We start from the raw sequence: 17,112 nt of genomic DNA, 5'->3' as shown, positions 1-17,112 counted from the left end.
GGATCTCTCTCCTTTTCCTTGTGTGCTTTCAAAAGGTGAATAAAGTACTTCAGAAGAAAGCTGAACTCCAAGGACAGTGATAATCCCAGCCCTCTGGCTGAGGCAGAGGACTGTGAAACTGAAGCCAATCTCTGAGCTACAGAAAGACAACATCCTGTCTCAACATAAAACGCACAAGTTTTGATGCCTTCTAACTACATTTATGATTGCACTGATAGCAAGTTTCACAGTTCTAGTATTTCTTTTTGCAAAATTGAAGGTTGTCTATTTTTCTTTTTACTTTTTGAGACAGGGTCTCGTACTATAACTCTTGCTGGCCTATATTTGGATTGCAGGTGCAAGCCACCTGGTTTCCAAATTAGTTCATTCCTTTTATAATGTGACTTGTTTAGGCTCACATACAGGCTATTTTTATATGGTCCCATTAAAAAATAAATAACTTGTCAAACAGAACTCCCCACAGAGATCTCATATTCTGTGCCATCTTCTTAGTACTTCCTCCCCATGTCTCTCCCAGGCTTCAAGAACCTTCAAACCCCATTCCCAACCCCCCGAGCCTCTTGTCTTGAAGAGATCGTCTACCCTGTAAATGATGGCCAAATTTCAAGGTCTCTTCCAATCCTCATCTTTTTAAAAACTCTCTAAGTGCAGCCAACTTGTTGACATTTTCCACAGATTGCTTTTTCAAGCTTGCTTAAAGAAGCACGTGCACCGCGAAGATCCGACAGTTTCAACGTTGCATCTTCTCTTAAAACTACAAGAGCCAACAACTTCTATAGCTACTAAGGAGTCTGAAGTCAGGCAAGACTCAGGAGAGAGTAAAGAGCAAGAGGGTCCCAGCAAGAGTTGGCAGTTCTTTAGGAGAGCAGAAATATGTAAATCAAGCACTCCACTCTCAGTGAAACAGAATAGTTGGAGGGGATTTTAAACAAGGCCTCTTTGCTTTTGAAGTTCTGTTGTTTTGCAGTGTATTTACTTGCATCAAATGGCAGTTATCAGCTTAAAATATCATATGTGTTCACCATATTAAAGAAAACCTATCTGAACCCAGTCAGGTAACTTAGCTTCTTTTTGGACAAGAGAATATGAATGCTCAATTTACTAAATCAAGTCTCATATAGGGCAAGTGCTTTCAAGTCCTTCACACCAATCTACATAAATGAATGAACCAGCCATAATAATTCAGAACACTCTTTTCTTATTTTTTTCTATGTGTGTGGAGTAGAAGCCCGTGCTTGACACCTAGAGACTTCTTCAGCTGCTCTCCACTTAAACACTGAGGCAGGGTTTCTCACTTGACCTTGGAGTTCACCCACTCAGCTAGTCTAGCTTGCTCACTTGCTCCAGGGACCCGCCTTCAAAGTACTGGAATTACAGGCTGGACACCACACCCACCTAGCATTTACATAGGTTCTAGGACCAGAACTTAGTTTCTCATGCTTGCAAAGCAAGCATTTTCCCCTAGAGCCATCTCTCAAGCTCCAATTTAGACCACCTTAAAAGTTGAATCACGAGGTGATAAGGGAACAAAATGGTTAATTTTATGATATGTAAATCTGACCTCAATTAAACAGAAACTAGTGAAAGGATGAGAGAAACCCACACATAGCCGTGATGGAGTGGACTTGCCCTGCTGGTGCAGCTTCAAACCTGTACAGAACCTGTATAGAAGACCAATGATCTCAGATACTACACAACAGGCTCACAGGACTGGGATCCTGAAGGAAAGCAGGCCTCATTTTCTCCCTGGAGACATTCTATAAAGAAGCATTGAGCTGAGGAGCCCCCGCAGGGTGTGGTGACCTTGCTAAATTGAAGATAAAGACACCAGAGTCTGAAAAGTTTAAAGCAAACAGAACTTTCCAGGCCAAGTCACCAGAAAAAAAGGTGGGGGGGTGGAGGGAAGTTGCAGCAATTTATATCAGATTCTATGAAGCCCAAGCTAAGCATTGAGTTACTAATGCAGAGAAAAATTTACACTGCTGGACAATCAACAACCAATAAGCAAACAACCAGGGGGGAACTGTAAATGGACTAACACAAATTCGTGCAAGTCCAGGCAAACGTTCAAATTTCTCTGACAGGGCTGAAGAGATAGCTCAGTGGTCAAGCTCAGTTCCCAGCAACCACATGGCAATTCAAAATCACCTGGAACTTGAGCTCTGGGGGATCTAACACCTCTGCCTCCCCGTGTACCTGCATGCATGTACACTGCCCATACACGCAGTCATAACTTAAAATAAAATAAAAATTTTTTAAAATGACAAGTTGAGTCATAATGGTAGCATTACTGTTGATTATATCCATTGACAAAGCATAAAAATTTTTAAAAAGGCTACAGACATGAATGACAGAGTTAGCAAAGACTTGAAGTCAGCTATTCCAAATACATTATTTATTTAAAGGGAAAAGATGACAATTGAAAATGGAAGAAAACAAAGGCCTGAGGCCACAGTCAGCAAAACCACTTGCCACACAAGCATGAGGACAGGAGTTCAGTCCCTGAAATTTAAAAAATGAAAGCTGGGCATGGCAGCCTGTACATAATCCTGGCACTGGGCAGGCAGAAACAAGATCCCTGAAGATGGCTAGCTAGCTCGTTAACCTAGGTATAGCAGTGAGCTCCAGGGTCAGTGACAGGCCCTGCTTCAAAAGATAAGACTGAGAGACTAGAGGGGCAGTAGTGGCGCACACCCCTTTAATCCCAGCACTCGGGAGGCAGAGGCAGGCAGACTTCTGAGTTCGAGGCCAGCCTAGTCTATAGAGTGAGTTCCAGGACAGCCAGGGCTACACAGAGAAACCCTGTCTCAGAAAACAAAACAAAAACAAAACAAAACAAAACAAAAAAAGTATTGAGGGACTAGAGAAAAGGCTCAATGGTTAAAAGCACTGGCTACCCACCCAGGGAATCAAGGTTTGATTCTCAGCACCCAAAAGGTGGTTCACAACCATCTGTAAATCCAGTTCCAAGGGATCTGATGCCATCTTCTGGGATATCAAGCACACAAGTAGTATACAAACATATATGTAAGGTAAAATACCCATACACATGCAAAATACAAATAATTTAAAAAATAAAACTAAGCCTTTAATCTCAGCACTCGTTGAGTGGAGAGGTAAGTGGGTCTCTGAGTTTGAGGCCACCAGCCTGGTCTAATAAGTGAGTTCCAGGACAACCAGAACTACAGAGAAACCCCGTCTCAGAAATAAATAAATAAAAATAAAACGGAAAGCAATAGAGGATGATGTCCAGTGTGGCCCTAAGGCATGCACATGCACACACCACGCACTGCATTAGTATTAAAAGCAGAAAAACATAAATCCAGCAAGGTACTCAGGAAGAGAAGAGTCGCGGGGACTAGTGCCTATCTCCTTCTTGGATGGTAACAGCTAGCTCATGGCTACATTCAAAGAATCGCCTAGTAGTGGTGGCTCAAACCTGTAACACTCAGAAGGCTGGAACAGGAGGATCTTGTGTTTAAGACTAGCCTGGGACACATCAGGGAAGGGAATGGGACCAGATGCAGAGGAGAGGACAGGGACAAGGAAAGAAGAGAACAAAAGAAAAAGAGAAAGAGATAAAAGCATGAAGGATGAAAATGACAAGATAATGCTAAGAAACATGAAAATTAGATATTACACACTAATGAACTGGAAGATTCAATTTTGTTAAGACATTAAATTCTCTCAAACTTAATCCCTGGATGGGAACCAATCTCCATCTGAATCAAGCAGACTGTGTTGCAGAACTGACAAGTTGATTTCCAACGTTAAACAGAACTGTAAAGGACCTGTAATAGACTAAACAAGCAGGCAGAAACAAAGAATAAGCTCAGGGGACAAAAGCTCCCCGACAATGAGATATCATTACAAAGCTACAGTAATGGCTTAGAAAGATGGCTCAGTGGTTAAAAGCGCTGGGTGTTCTGCCAGAGCAGAACAGGTTCCATTCTAAGCACCTTCATGGCTGCTCACAACCATCTGTAACTCCAGATGGTTTCAGAGGATCCAAGGCCTCTTCTGGTCTCTGTAGGCACCTGACATCCACACGGTGCACAGATATACACACTGGTAATACAATGCCCATACAAATATAATTTTAAAAAGTTGAAAAAGTACAGTAATCCTGACAATGCACACTAGTAACAGGAGACAGGGACCAGTACACATTACGGAGTCTGCATAGACAGAGGGACCAGTACACGTTACAGAGTCTACATAGATTTTCACAAAGCAGGCAAAGAAACACCTTGAACCATCACCCGAATAAATGGGTGTCCATCCCAGGAAGACTGTCAGCCACAGTATTTCAGAAACTAACTTGATGTACCTCACAAACGATGAACTCTAGGAGAAAAGGAATAGGAAAAAAGAATTTTGAGAAAGAACCCCCTACACCTTTTTTTAAAAAAAAACTCAAAGTACTTTATTGCAGTGGATCTATTACTGCTCCTAAAAGCTGAAAAAAGACTTCCTACATGTAGTTGTTTTGTTTTTTTCAAGACAGGGTTTCTCTGTGTAGACCTGGCTGTCCTAGAACTCACAGAGATCCACCTGCCTCTGCCTCCTAAGTGTGGGGATTAAAGTTGTATACCACCATTGCCCAACATGGTTTTTTTGCTTTGGTTTTGTTTTTTAAGGCATGAACTATAAGGAAAAAAACCTTTGAATTAGACTTTATGAAAAATTTAAACTCTTAGCTCACCTAAAGATGTATATTCACAGAGACAAATACTTGCAAACACACACACACTCACAAACACAATCTCTCTCATACACACACACTCTCATACACTCTCACTCCTACATATGCACACACACCCACTCTCACCCTAGAACTTGAATCCAGAAGACACCCTCAAGCATAACTGAGTCTTAACCGCACTAACACATGGGTAAAATGAGACTTTACAAAGGCTAATGAGCGGCCAATCAGCACACTAAGCACAGGAAAGCATTCACGTCAGCACTCGTCACCATTACATCACCAACCCATCAGCAGGCTAAGCCCTGACTGTCCTGGAGACTACCTGACTGCCATGGAGACCACCTGACTGCCTTGGAGATCACCTGACTGCCATGGAGACCACCTGACTGCCTTGGAGACCAACCTTCAGAACCTCAATTTTCATATAACCTCACTACTTGAGATCAAAGAAAAATGTGAATTTAAGATGGCTTCACAATTGAAGAATTCAGACCCTCAAGAAGAAGTGACTGTTCTAGACAGTGTGTGTTAACTATTCTAAAAAAACAGTCACTCTTTGTACTTAAACTTCTGCAGAATCTTAGTATCTTCCAAGGAACAGAGACACTTGGATGATTCTTCCTCTGCACAGATGGAGTTGAACCCATGGCCTCAGGTGAAAGGTCTAACACAGGGCTCCAGTTCCAGCCAGAACACACACGTCCACTACTCCATCTACCACAGTTACATAAGCTCTTGGTTCTTCTAGGTTCGTGGGAAAAGTGGGGAATTAGGTGTAAATGGCTATTTTAATAACACTTGTTTTATGTTTAGAGCCAAAGTAATTGTTTATCTGAAGAAAATAGCTGCCAGCTACTTAGCTACTAGAAGGAACATAGCCAAATGGAAAAAGAATTGTTGTTGGCATCCTGAGGATGGCATTTCAGGAAAAAGATAAGAGATTAAAAAAAAAAGTCTCTGGGAAAAAAAGTCTACCTCAAAAAGAGAAAGAAAGAAAGAAAGGAAGAAAGAAAGGAAGGAAGGAAGGAAGGAAGGAAGGAGGAGAAAAGCAAAGCATTTAATGGAGGTTTAAGACCTCCATTAATTACTTTAAAAGCAGCACGGTGAAGTGATACTATCTACTGTGTCTCCTGTTCGTGTCACTTTAACAGCATAGACACTGCTCTGGTCACAAGGTATATTTGAATCTCTCCCTGCCACCTTCTTCACTATGCTGGAGATGAATGGCTCTCCCAGATGAAGTATCTAGAGCTGGTGACACCAGGCTCAAATCTTCCTGTGCTAACTCTGCTTGCTTCCACTGTTGTAACAACAGAAGCAGGAACCTGAAGGGAACTCCTGCACCACCTGCCCCACGGTCCCCAGGAAAACAGCTCTGTTTGCCGAGCTCCATTTCTCAGCTGTAAATTTAATTAATCATGGAATCCCTACTTCCCCTTAGCAGTACCTGCAGTTCAGACCTGTGGATTCCTGCACCCCTTAGCGATGCCTGTGGTTCAGACCTGCTAGTAACAAAGTTTCTCCACTTTCATTTGTTTAAAACAACTTACTTTCACCTTTCATTTTGGGAAAATAATTTTGCTGGATATACAATTCTGGATTGACAAAATTTTCCCTTAATTCATTTTTTTAATGTGTGGGTGTTTTGCCTGAACGTATGTCTGGGCACCACATGCCTGCTGCCCACAAAGGTGAGAGGAAGTGTCAGAATCCCTGGAATTGGCAGTTGTGAGCCACCAAGTGAGTGGTAGGAATCAACCTGGATTCCCTGGAAGATCAGTCAGTCTTAATCACTAAGCCACACCTCCATCCCCCTTAATTAGTTTTTAAGACTATAATTCCTTTATTCAGATTTTCTTCTCTCCCTTCCTTCCCCATCTGGTCCTCCCCAGTGTGTGTGTGTGTGTGTGTGTGTGTGTGTGTGTGTGTGTGTGTGTGTTAGGCTTGACAGTACTTATCATCTGACCATCTTGCTGGCTCATAAAAAGCTTTTGGAGCTGAGCATGGTGATTCATGCCTTTAGTCCCAGCATTAGGAAGGCAGAGACAGGTAGACAGATCTCTGTGAGTTCAAGGCCAGCTTGGACTACAAAGTGAGCTCCAGAACAGTCAGAGCTACACAGTGAGACCCTATCTCAAAAATACATATATTTATATATAATATTATATATACAGGCTGGAGACATGGCTCTGCAGTTAAGAGCATCTTCAATTCCTAGCACACATACCACCTGTAAGACCAGCTCCATGAGATCTGAATTCCCTCTTCTGGATTCTCCACACTGCACTTCCATGCACTTCCATGGTCTGTTAGCCCATCAGAGTCTCTCTCTTTCTCTCTCTCTCTCTCTCTCTCTCTCTCTCTCTCTCTCTCTCTCTCTCTCTCTCTCTCTCTCTCTCTCTCTCTCTCTCTCTCTGTCTTACACACACACACACACACACACACACACCTAAAAATAAAATAAAAAAAAAATAGCCGGGCAATGGTGGTACATGCCTTTAATCCTAGTACTTGGGAGGTAGAGGCAGGCAGATTTCCAAGTTTGAGGCCAGCTTGGTCTACAGAGTGAGTCCCAGGACAGCCAGGGCTACACAGAGAAACCCTGTCTCAAAAAAAACAAAAAATTAAAAAAAAAAAATTAAAAAAAAAAAAGGTGGGAAAAACCAACCATACACAATTTCCAAGTTTTCAAACTGGCCTAGGTATATGCACTTGCTTTTACAGTACATACACAGGGTAACAGTTTTACTGTCTTTAAAGAGAATTTCTGGGACTGGTGAGATGATTCATTGGGTAAAAGGTTTTGCCACCAAGTCTGACAACTTAAATTTGACCTCCAAAATTCACTGAGAACTGACTCCTGCAAGTTATCCTCTGACCTCTGTGGGAACAGGCATGAATGCACAAACACACACAGACACCCAGAATAAATAAATACAAAATAGTTTCTGGTTTAAATGATTACATTATACATGCAAATATTTCCTCATGTGGCACAGGTAAGATCAAGTTCATATTCCTTAACACAACTAAGCCTCTCAACTTCCGCCACATGTGTTCCTCTCCTACACTTGCTCTAGTCATACCAAGCAGTCTGCAGCTCTTGCTAGTACAGAGTTACAACTCTGGCCTCACACAGAGTTCAAATCCCACCACATCTGGCTTTCACCCAGATAACCGTAAATTACAGAACCCATCTAAATAAGTTCTGCTTCCTTACCTTTATCTAGAGAATGCTCACAATAATGGCGGTATAAAATACCTTGTGAGTATTCAATATGAGCTACGAACAGTTCTACCTTAACAATGTTTATTTGTTTTCTTTTTTCAGTCCTAGACAGACAGTCTACCACTGAGCTCCTTTCCCAATCTTCATCTAATTGTTTAACAGCAAAGCTGGATACTACTGGAAGCCCCCCTTGCAGATGGAGAAACAAGACACAAAGAGATCAGCCAGGAGATGTTTTAGCATCCCTTTCCACAACAGACAAGGATACTTCAAATTTTATAATGTGAATTTAAATATAAGGTATAAATGCTGTGCAGTGCCTGCTCAATAAACTTCAGAGCCTATTAAATTCTTTGTGGGAATCTACCTCTTTTACATTTTTACATTTTGAAGCACCCCCACACCCTTGGTGCACACTCACACACATAAATGTACCCAGTCTTTGCTACTTTGTGGGTTCTTCTTTTTCTACCTTTTATTCCCCCACTTCCAGTTTCAGCCCCTATCACTAGATAAAAGAGAAAGGATAGAGGGGAGAGAGTCAGGGTGGATACCAGAATCTAATTTCTTTCTTTTTGTTTGTTCTTTGAGCATGACTACTAACAAAACACAACCAACCCCCTGAATGACCAACAACTACCAACTCTGCCTCTTGGGGCCCTCGTGTTTATATATCCTCTGAGAAGTTCCCAGAATTCCATGTCACACAATCACAAAAATTGTGTGACGTGACAAAACCATGCCTCTGTAACAGCACGATATAAATCACAGTCAGCTGCTGTGAACAGTCTGAAGCAGCCCCACATGCCCACACAGGATTAAAATGAAAGCATATTCTTATTCTTATAGTATTTGTGTTTTTTAAAGAAACCAAAGTTCCAGAATTGTTGCTACACATCAAGATGACTTTTGGGGCACTGAGACCGCTCTGTGAGTAGAGAGCACCTGCTGTCATACGGAGTCTGAGCCCACACAGGGCCCACACGGTGGAAGAATCCTAGGAGCATCAAGGGAGAGTGGCTTGCTAGAGGAAACATGCCACTGGGTGAGGCTGAGTTACCTCTGTCTTTGGCTGTGGTTTGAGATGTGAGCCGCTCTAACCACCTGACACCGGCTACCTCTGCTCCCGCTCAGGGACCTCACCCTCTGGAACCGTAAGCCCAGATAAACAGTCTCTTCTGTAAGTTGGCTTGCTCATGATGTTCCATCACAGCAACAAAAAAGTAATTAATACATCTTATTTTAGTAAAACAATACCAAAATTGTTCATTTAAATGATAATTAGCATCAAAACAATAAGAAGAATGTTCTGTACTTCATGTTTGCACATAGCAGATGCACAATTTTTAGAGAGGGGCTGGGCATTGGGCTCAGAACTTGAGTGCTTGTTGCTTCTCAGCACCCACACTGGTCAGCTCACAATCACCTGTTACTCTGGCTCCAAGGGATGGCCTATATAGGCATCCACGTGTACGTAGGTACATGCATACCTATGAGTCCTGTATGTGTGTGTGAAGTCTCAAACAAACATAAATAAAAACAAATCCTTAAAAGGTATAATGATATATAATTATGAAAATGTCACAAAGAGACCCATCCATTAGTTTGTACGTTAGCAAAAGCTTAAAAATAGAAGACAACGTAGTCACCACAGGCTGAAGGAAGAAAGTTTTTTTGTTTTTGTTTTTTTCTTTTATGTGTATGTCTTCATGCACGTCTGTGCACCTGTGTGTGCAATGTCTCCAGAAGTCAGAAAAGAGTGCTAGATCCCCTGGGATGGAGTTAGACAGTTGTGAGTTTCCATGTGGGTTCTGGGAATTGAACCTGGGTCCTCTGGACGAGCAGCCAGTGCTCTTAACTGATGAGTCATTTCTCCAGCCCACCAATGGGGTTTAGAAAGGCATTCCTCTCAGTCCAGATATCACAGAAGCCAGAAAACGCAGCCATGCTTCATAGCGAACCAAGCCCGGGTACAGAGTTCTCTAGGATGGGGACACAGCTCAGCAGCACATGTGTGATCCCCAGGGCTCAACTTCCAGCATTTGTAAAACAGAAACCAAAGGAAAACCCTTCCATCCCTCCAGGAATGGGAACTGGCTCTTCATCTAACTGCCGATTAGCATTTGGAAGATAATTCTGATTTCTAAAGTTGCACTGGACCCCAGAGCCCAAAACAGACTCAGAAATTAGATTCACCTCACCGGAACCCAGAGGCCAGAAAAGGATCATGGTCATTCTGACCACTCTTGCTCTCTTGCTCTCCTTCATAAGCAAAGGGATTTCTTTAGTTACAGATTCCCTTTGTGGTGTGAGAAGGCATTAAAAACGCTCATTCATGGAAAATGAGATCCATTATCTTGGAAGAGGCAGCACATGCATGAGACAGCTTACTCTGCACAGTGAGCACTCTAAAACTCAAGGCAGTATAAACAGCACTCAGGATGACTGGTCATTATTGCAGGGGAATATTCCGCTGGCTCTGTAAGTCACTGAGTTATTTTCTAAGGTATCTCTCCCTGCTGCTGAGAATTTATAAAAGCAATGCAAACTACCTACACAGGTTTGGAAGGGCACACCTTTAATCCCAGCAGGCAGAGGCAAGGAGAACTCTGTTTCAGGTCAGCCATGCTCTCCCTTCCCGCCCCACTCCCCTTCCTCCCTCCCATCCCTCTCCACCCCCTCTCTCCCCATCCCCCTCTCTCCCCATCCCCCTCTCTCCCACTCTCCTCTCTTTTTCTGTCCTTCTCTGATCCCTTTTCTCTGCTTCTTCCCCTTCCTGCCAATAAACCTTCTTTGTACTTGTTCTGTCGCATGGCTTGATTGTTCAGGAGGACACCTCAGCCTGCTAAGACACCTCCTTCTAACTCACCAACAAACAGAAAGTTAAAAGGAATTTAAACTAAGTGTCTAAGGGAGATGCCCTCTGTATGCTAATAACACAAGCTGATCCAATCACTTCCCTAGACTAAACAAAGTAATTACACTAAATAGCAAAATACCAGCATTTTAAAAGACATTGAACCAAACATACCTAAGGAAACAAAAAGATACTTTCTAAAAAAAAAAAAAAAAAAAAAAAACTCCCGAGGCTGTTTTTGTTGTGTAGGGGTATTTTTGTTTGTCTTGTTGACACACGTTTTTAGCCAGGCTGACCTCTAATCACTCAGCACCCAAGACTGCTCTTGCTTTGAGCTTCGGATCCTCTAACCTCTACCCCAAACCCCACCCAGGTTCCCTGGAGCTCAGGATCCAGCCCATAAACAAATCTTTTAAAGAGTTATACAGGGGGCTGGAAAAATGGCTCAGCGGTTAAGTGCATTGACTGCTCTTCCAGAGGTCCTGAGTTCAATTCCCAGTAACCACACGGTGGCTCACAACCATCTGTAATGGGATCCAATGCCCTCTTCTGGTGTGTCTGAAGGCAGCTACAGTATACTCATATACATAAAATGAACAATTAAAAAAAAAAGAATTATAAAGAAAGGAAGAAAGAAAGAAACAAAATAAGTCAGTCAGTTCAAGATGGGAAGAGGTGTGTTTGTATAGCAATATATTTAAGTGACAACAGGATAATGTACAGGATTATGTGTACCGAGTACTATTCTAAGCATCTACTGTTATTACTGCATTTAATCCTCACAACTGTTTTGAGAGACAATGATTATTACCTATCATAGTTGTTTTATTAAGGAAAACAAGTTTTTAAGTTTTAAAATGCTAACTAAATTACTTTTGAAAAAGGGAGACTATTAGTGGTTTGAATAATAGCCTACCATCCTGTAGATGGGCCAGCTATTTATGATACCTTGACTATTAGAGTCCTCACTGTGTAGATTAAGCTGGCTCATCCTATGGATTGCTATTTCTAAAATCCAAAGAACTCCCTTTGCCTGGGATAAGGCAAGAGTGTTGGGGAGCTCCCTCCCCTGGTGTAGGAATCTGATGGTGGTGGTTTTCCTTAGCACATGCCCTCTGCTTTCCTGTGAATCTCAGCCAAGGAAGCTGAGGCTGGCTGAATTGGTTAAAAGTAGTCCGAGCTCCTGTATTTAAGCACTGTGTATGTTGGCTGTAGACATAACAATATGGGTTAATGTAACAGGATGTTATATGCAGCTTTTCCTGTCTCCTCTGAGCCTCTGCAGGCTTCTCTAAGGTCCAAACCCAAACAACAGGAGTCAAATGACCCACATCTAAGAACAGCACAAGGCTGACTCTGCACTTATCACCTCCAGATCCTTCTCAAGGGTCTGTGTCAACTGTGATGATCACAAGGGACAACAGTAAAGCTTTTAAAGGTACAAGAGGGCCGGGGTGAGAATATTGTTGGCCCGGAACCCTGGGTGTTAAGGGAAGGGAACCTCATGATAACCACTTGGTGCTTAACTAGGGTCCCAGAAATATGTAAGTAGGAGGACCTGATATCTGACACCGTCCTAGCAGATACAAACAGCTGGTTCATAGCTGGATTTTAAAGCCAGTGTGGCTAGAGAGGTGGCTTAGTGACCAAGGGCACTTTTTGCTCTTCTGGAAGACTGTAGCTTGGCTCCCAGCATCAACACTGAGGGGCTCACAACTGACTGTCACTGGCTGCAGGGATCCAGTGATCTCTTCTGGCCTCTGGCACACTCACATACATGGTATGCACATCATAAAAATAAAGTTTTACCAACGGCTTAGGCAAGCTGGGTAACTATGGTGCCTACCTATAACCCCAGCACCGAAGTGTCTGACGCAGGAATATTTCAAGTCTAAGGTGGCCCAGGGCTACACAGTAAGACTCCATCTCAAAATAAAACAAACGGACAAATGAAACTCGTCTTAGGTAAAACAACCAAATGAAGTTTCACCAGAGGAAGTTTTACAAACTACCACAATGTGGGAAATCATATACAAAGTAGCTTTAATAACAGAAAACTTTTAGAGTTTTAGAAATTCATTAGAATTAATTCAATATTAGAAAAGATAATTAAACAAATCTTAATCTTTTTATCTAATTACCCTGAAGAAATCTTCTCTGAAGCCAGAACTTCCCTAAACTGAAACATGACCACTTAACAAAGGTTATTTCAGAATAACTTTCTGCACACCGTACCAGAAAGCCAACCAAACAACCCAAGTGTTCAAAGATTTCAGTTTTCCCCCAGACTCTCAAAAGACGAAGTTTAAAGTTTTAAAAGCCACATCTGGGGACTGGTGAGATGGTTCAGCATGTACAGGTACTTACTGTTAAGGCTGACCATCTGCATCAGTCCCTGGGCTGACATGGTGGAAAGAGAAAACGACACCCACCCCCCCACCCCCGCACCGCCCCCAACACAGTGTCCTGGGATTACGGAGGGCCCATACAAATAAATAGGTAAATAAACTAAGTAAGCGTGTTTTAAAGTCATAAAGTAGCACTAACATTGTTTGTAGAAAATATGGAAGTACTGAAGGCAGGGGGCAGCTGTAGGTCTACCCCCGCCTACATAATCACTGGGGTAATTTGGTGTTTCCTCCTGGCCTTTTTTTTATGAGTGTATTTTTATGTAGCTGTAATTAGTGTATATTTAAAATTGTAGTTTCTTATTTTTCATCTTAAAGTTACATAAAAGGATGGCAATTTTCAAGAGTTTAGAACATAAATCTATATACTTTATAACATGTAACTTCCTGTCTGGTTCTAAGCTAGAAGCTGGAAGCTAGAATTCTCAGATTTCAACTTGTATTCCCAAATTATATATTTTATATGCTTTGCATATTTCATCTCACTTGGTATTGGTTTTTTTGTTGTTGTTGTTTTGTTTTTGGTCACCTTGTCACAAATCTAAACATGTCTAGGAAGAGTGGCTCTCAGTTGAGGAATTCCTCCCCCAGCCTGGCCTGTGGGTGTGTCCGTAGGGCGTCTTCTTGATTAATGACTGTGTCAGGAGGACCCAGGCCTCTGTGAGCAGCACCATCCTGGGTAGGTGGTGCCTGAGTGGTCTTAAAAAGCAGGCTGAGCAAGCCATGGAGGGCAAGTCAGTGAGACGAACTCCATAGGCCTGCCTCTGCTTGAGTCCATGTCCTAAATTCTGTAGACAATGGAATGTGACTGGGACCCATACACCAAATAAACCCTTTTCCCCCCATGTTGCTTTTGGTCACAGTGTTTATCACAGCAGCAGAAAGCACATGAGCACGACTGGCCATCAAGGCACCAAGAGTAAGACTTCTACTACCTAGTTGTCGAACAAATGTCTCAATCCCCTCAGCTTACCACTGAAAACACTAGAAACACCACTTCCTGTGGGAACCGGATCACTAGGTTTGCAATATATCCAACCCCTTCAGATCCACAATATCATTTAGAAACAATCACAGTTATTATTAAGTTACTAAAAGCACTTCTCTCCCTGTACAAGGGGCTCTAAAGCCATCAGATGGAACTGAGAGAAAGGCACACCCCATCCCCAATAGGCCAGAGAAGGATAAGAAGAGCCTTTGCACAGAAGAGATGCCCTTGAGCAGGAGCAGAAGCTTTCCTAGAGAGAATGCTGCAAGTAGAACAGAACTCGAGGGTGCATGGACTCGCTGACAGATGCGATGTGGGCTCAGAGCCCGTGGGGGCAGAGCATTGCCAAGCAGATCTCAGCCTCTCACCCAAACGAGGTTAGCAAGCAAACAGTACCCTGACTGAATATTACACAATTAGTAAAAAGGACAAGTTAGAGAAGTGTGTGCAGATACAGAAGGATACACAAATACAAGAGGGACAAAAAGCCAGGGGGAAACCATGCTGGTCGGTGTAGAACACTTACCTGGCTGGCTTGATTCCTGGCATCACAAAATAAAAAGCTGTTATCTGCATTTTTTTATATGTATGTTTAGTAGACATAATCCCTTTTATGTTTAGTATTATCTAGAATTGCTATGCTATAGGGTAGGTCTATTACTAAAACACTACTGCCAAGTACTTTTCCAAAGTGGTTGGACCAAATTACACTCTCACCAGCAAACAGGAATCCAGTCCCACCTCCTCTGGCCACCCCTTAGAAGGGTCTCTTTTGAGCTCTAGCCCCTCTTGTATACAATGGCATTTCATGGTTTCCAGTTAAACTTCTTCTTCATTTCTTTCTTTTCTATTTGTTTATCGAGATGAGGCTTCAGTACACAGCCCTGGCTGGCCTTGACCTCGTAATCTTCCCGCATCAGTCTCTAAAGTAGCAAAAGTGGTATTATGTGTGCATGCCACCACCCCTGGTTCAAACTCACTCACTCTGCACCACACAACTTCACTGCTATACAATTCTAATTGTTTTCTAATTAGCTTTATAAGCCATCACACTTCGTTAAACTTAGAATCTCATAATTCCAGAAACATTGCCAGTCCAGAACAGGCCAGTTCTCAGACACTCTCAGTCAGTGTACATGAATCATAGATGGTAACTCAATCAAAAACGTAGAAAAAGACAGGAGAAAGGAAACACCAGGAGTGCAGAGAACTACGGAAGCCAAGAAGCCAGAAAAGACCAAGACTTGAGTGTCTGTTGGTCATGAGGACCAGGGCAAGAGCAGGCTTAGTGGTAAGAAGGGGGCTGATGGAAAGGTGACAGTGAGTCCATCGTGGATGGGGCAATAAAGAGCAGGAGCAGCCACTGTAGACAGTTAACCCAGGGCAGCAAGTGTCCAATAAGGTGCGGGCTGGGAAGGAACACGGGCGGCAGGAGAGCTTTGCTTTTTCAGACAGGAAAGAAGTAAGTTATATTTAAATCTGGGTGGGAAGAGGTCAGAAGGAAGAGGAAAGAAACAAGGATAGAGAACAGAAGGCCCAGAAGGAAGAGAGGCAGGAGTCTTCGGTGGGACCTGGAGGGTCCCAGGCACCAGGAGCAGGATCGCTCTCCCACTGCAACAGGAGTAAGGAGGAGAAGCACAGGCCGATTTGCAGGCTTAGAGACTACTCAGTGATGAAGTTCTAGCTCAGGGTGTTTTGTTTTGTTTTCTCATGACAGGGTTTCTCTGTGTAGCCCTGGCTGTCCTGGAACTCAGACATCTGCCTGCCTCTGCCTCCCTGGCACCCCACCCCATCCCCACCCCTGGGTAACTAAGGGTTTTTATTGTTTCTTTGTTTTGAAATAATAGGCAAGTTTATCTGCTGAAAGTGAAAAGGAAGATGGAGCCAAAGGCTTAGAGAGGAATGAATATCTCAAGCTGCCTTTGTAAAAACAAATAAGCAAAAAAAAAAAAAAAAAAAAAAAAAAAAGAACCAGAGCAAAAGCACAAGGTTCCCTTAGCAAGGGGCTTTGTTTTCTTTTGGGAAGACTAGGGATTGAACCCAGGGCTTCACACTTGCTACACTAGGGCTCCACCCCTCAGCTATATCCTCACCCTGCTGAAGGTTTTTAAATAGCAAGAGCTGGGGTTCAAATCCTAGCTACTTGAGAATACTTCACTATTTGTTTGTTTGTTTTGAGATAGGTTCTGACTACAGTAGCCCAGGCTAGCCTTAAACTTCTGAGCCTCCTATCTCAGCCTCAGGATATAGTCTTTAAGAGCTGCTCAATAATAAGCTGTGGTTAACAGATTAGGGGTTGAATCTTCAGCTGACGTTGGATACCATGATTCATAGAGGGGATGGACTACATAAATTCTTAAACTCCCTCAGAACCTGGGCACAGTCCTGAAGAAAATAAACTTAGACCAAAAATAGGAAAATTAGTGACTACCCTTATCTGGGGGAACGCCTTGCTTCCCAGGTGTGTCCGTGGAATGCAGATGGAGCCTGAGTGAAGTCTAGGCACAGTGTGCTGGTTATAGCTCTAACCGAGAGCCCTGGACGGCAAGGGAAGATGAGGCCTCAAAGTTCCTGGGCTACAGGAGACCCTGTCTCAAAACAACAAATATGAAGCCTAGATTAAGGGGGCAAGAAAAGGGGTGCTTGTGGGGAGAAACTGAGTTCTAGGAAAGCAACAAGCAGACATACAATAGCAAAGGGGAGGAGACCATGGGCAGCCTTGATTTGGGGTGGGCGGAATCAAAGGAAAGTTGCCGAAGGGCAGCACCAGCAATAGAGAATACTGGTGTGGTCACACACACACACACACACACACACACACACACGCACACGCACGCGCGCGCACGCACACACAAGCACACGCACGCACGCGCGCACACACGCACGCACGCGCATGCACACGCACACGCACACACGCACGCA

The 17,112-nt window shown here is 43.1% G+C and overlaps 1 protein-coding gene across 2 annotated transcripts in view; it reads right to left on the bottom strand.

Annotated features, from left to right (window-relative positions):
- Dennd2c (DENN domain containing 2C) overlaps window positions 1-17,112 on the bottom strand; it is a 63,959-nt gene that overhangs the window by 39,709 nt on the left and 7,138 nt on the right. The window lies entirely within an intron of this gene.

This window comes from Mastomys coucha, unplaced genomic scaffold, assembly GCF_008632895.1.
Source record: "Mastomys coucha isolate ucsf_1 unplaced genomic scaffold, UCSF_Mcou_1 pScaffold16, whole genome shotgun sequence".
Classification (NCBI taxonomy): Eukaryota; Metazoa; Chordata; class Mammalia; order Rodentia; family Muridae; genus Mastomys; species Mastomys coucha.
This window is presented reverse-complemented; position numbering and strand designations above follow the sequence as displayed.